The sequence below is a fragment of the Schistocerca cancellata genome, chromosome 5 (genome assembly GCF_023864275.1).
Source record: "Schistocerca cancellata isolate TAMUIC-IGC-003103 chromosome 5, iqSchCanc2.1, whole genome shotgun sequence".
Classification (NCBI taxonomy): Eukaryota; Metazoa; Arthropoda; class Insecta; order Orthoptera; family Acrididae; genus Schistocerca; species Schistocerca cancellata.
The window spans coordinates 72,431,351-72,434,879 of NC_064630.1; the positions used below are offsets into that span (position 1 = coordinate 72,431,351).

Genomic DNA, 3,529 nt, shown 5'->3' on the forward strand with positions numbered 1-3,529 from the left:
AGCCGGACAAACTTTCGAAATTACAGTAGTTACAATTTTCAACAACAGATGGCGCTGCAAGTGATGTGAAAGATATAGAAGACAATGCAGTCTGTGGGTGCGCCATTCTGTACGTCGTCTTTCTGCTGTAAGCGTGTGCTGTTCACAACGTGCAAGTGTGCTGTAGACAACATGGTTTATTCCTTAGAACAGAGGATTTTTCTGGTGTTGGAATTCCACCGCCTAGAACACAGTGTTGTTGCAACAAGACGAAGTTTTCAACGGAGGTTTAATGTAACCAAAGGACCGAAAAGCGATACAATAAAGGATCTGTTTGAAAAATTTCAACGGACTGGGAACGTGACGGATGAACGTGCTGGAAAGGTAGGGCGACCGCGTACGGCAACCACAGAGGGCAACGCGCAGCTAGTGCAGCAGGTGATCCAACAGCTGCCTCGGGTTTCCGTTCGCCGTGTTGCAGCTGCGGTCCAAATGACGCCAACGTCCACATATCGTCTCATGCGCCAGAGTTTACACCTCTCTCCATACAAAATTCAAACACGGCAACCCCTCAGCGCCACTACCATTGCTGCATGAGAGACATTCGCTAACGATATAGTGCACAGGATTGATGACGGCGATATGCATGTGGGCAGCATTTGGTTTACTGACGAAGCTTATTTTTACCTGGACGGCTTCGTCAATAAACAGAACTGGCGCATATGGGGAACCGAAAAGCGCCATGTTGCAGTCCCATCGTCCTTGCATCCTCAAAAAGTACTGGTCTGGGCCGCCATTTCTTCCAAAGGAATCATTGGCCCATTTTTCAGATCCGAAACGATTACTGCATCACGCTATCTGGACATTCATCGTGAATTTGTGGCGGTACAAACTGCCTTAGACGACACTGCGAACACTTCGTGGTTTATGCAAGATGGTGCCCGGCCACATCGCACGGCCGACGTCTTTAATTTCCTGAATGAATATTTCGATGATCGTGTGATTGCTTTGGGCTATCCGAAACATACAGGAGGTGGCGTGGATTGGCCTCCCTATTCGCCAGACACGAACCCCTGTGACTTCTTTCTGTGGGGACACTTGAAAGACCAGGTGTACCGCCAGAATCCAAAACAATTGAACAGCTGAAGCAGTACATCTCATCTCTGCATGTGAAGGCATTCCGCCAGACACGTTGTCAAAGGTTTCGGGTAATTTCATTCAGAGACTACGCCATATTATTGCTACGCATGGTGGATATGCCAGACCGCAGCGCCATCTGTTGTTGAAAATTGTAACTACTCTAATTTCGAAAGTTTGTCTGCCTGAAAATGTACTGTTGTCCCAAGCATATTGCAACAAACGGTGTATTCCTATCGCTGCTCGTTTAGTTTTTATTGCCGTTTCAAATATACCGGTCATTTTTGAAACACCCTGTATTTCTTGCGGTCTTAAGGGGGGATATAACGGAAAATGTAAATTTTATTTAAAAAACCATTACAGCCATATTTATTAATGTACAAATGTAAAATTTTGCATGTACAAAGCAAAAGAGCTGTGTTTTAAAGAAAAACTATAATAAAATATGCAGGATTAATATTTTGCCAGGAATTGGATTTATTATCTTTTTATACGAAAAGCCGTAACTCAAATCCTAGTCATGCAATTAATCTGAAAATTTAATTGTAGTGTCCTGAGAAGGTTATAAGACCATTGAACTAAGGCTATAAATTTATATACAAATTGTATCATTAACAGAGTTTTTATGTAATCGGAGGCTTATCTAGTTTCTTTAGAAGGTGGTACATATCCTCCCCGTAGAGGTTGTTGACATGTGAGTGAAGGCTTTCCCGGGGTATGTGTTGTTTCCAGGGCTGTCGGGTGTCCAGCTGGATGCGATCGTTGAAGCCCCACGATATTTCGGCGAATAACGTTTCGGCCATCATCAGGTGGTTCTGATAGAATGGTCTGTCTGCTCATTGTCAGTGTTATTTATGCCCGTCAGTCGGGCTTCGATTCCCTGCGCCGACGGTCGAATTTTTAATTTTGTCCACCACAAATTAACTTTTTTTCTACATAAAATCATCTAAAAATCAAAATGAAATTGCAGGATCTCGTTTCTTTGGTTCCAGGGAGACAGCAACTCGTTGGGAACAGTTCCTCAAAATTTCATAGCATTAGCGAATATACTTTCTGGGAAAAGACTTGGAACAAACTAAAAAATGTAAAACGGAGAAAGTGAGGGTCAAATATTTTCTTCTCATTCTTCTGCATGTAATAAAGTTACTTCAATTTTAAAATCCTCCATATTCATACTCCTCATCCTTCAGGTTTCTCTTGTCTCCGAATCTGCCTGTCCTGTTCAAATGGTTCAAATGGCTCTGAGCACTATGGGACTTAACATCTGAGGTCATCAGTCCCCTAGAACTTAGAACTACTTAAACCTAACTAACCTAAGGACATCACAGACATCCATGGCCGAGGCAGGATTCGAACCTGCGACCGTAGCGGTCGCGCGGTTCCAGACTGTAGCGCCTAGAACCGCTCAGCCACTCCGGCCGGCTGCCTGTCCTGTATTTACAGGTAAGACACTGATGTGTTAGATGCCTTGATCCTCCTCTCGTGGATGGTGTAAAATGTTTTTGTTGTAAACACACCAGCATCCATACCAACTCTCTTCAACACTTCAATTCTGCCATTATTTCCGTCATTGTAACATAAAACTGCATCATGAACAACTATTTTAAGTTCTTTAAGCCCACAGAATGTCGTTTTTGAGCATTAATCCAAATTAAATTATTGAGGCTTTCATTTGCATTTTTTGTCTTTCCATGAAACACTTCCTCAATAAATTAGCGTTTGCAAGGAACCTGAATGTGGACTTAAAGGCATTCATAACAGGTTCTGGTAATGAGCTTATGTTACAATAACGGAAATAATAGTAGAATTGAAGTGCTGAAGAGAGTTGGTACAGATCGTGGTCCGTTTACAACAAAAACATTTTACACCATAGACGAGAGCAGGGTCAAGACAGCTAACACATCAGTTTATTACCAGCAAGTATAGGCCAGACAGATACGAAGAGGAGACAAGAGAAACCTGGAGGATGGGGAGTATCAGTGTGGAGGATTTTAAAATCGAGGTAGGCTTAGTACATGTGGCAACAGCCTTGCCTCAGTGGTAACACCGGTTCCCGTCAGATCACCGAAGTTAAGCGCTGTCGGGCTGGGCTAGCACTTGGATGGGAGACCATCCGGCCTGCCGAGCGCTGTTGGCAAGCGGGGTGCACTCAGCCCTTGTGAGGCAAACCGAGAAGCTACTTGATTGAGAAGTAGCGGCTCCGGTCTCGGAAACTGACATACGGCCGGGAGAGCAGTGTGCTGACCACGTGCCCCTCCGTATCCGCATCTAGTGACGCCGGTGGGCTGAGGGTGACACGGCGGCCGGTAGGTACCGTTGGGATTTCATGGCCTGTTCGGGAAGAGTTTAGTTTAGTGTATTACATGTAGAAGTATGTGAAGAAAATCTTTGAACCTCATTTTCTCTGTGATAC

At 44.2% G+C, this 3,529-nt stretch overlaps 1 pseudogene; it reads left to right on the plus strand.

Moving 5' to 3' along the window:
• The first annotated feature begins 3,135 nt into the window (after nt 1-3,135).
• LOC126189881 (5S ribosomal RNA) lies at nt 3,136-3,253 on the plus strand (annotated as a pseudogene).
• Nucleotides 3,254-3,529: the final 276 nt, after the last annotated feature.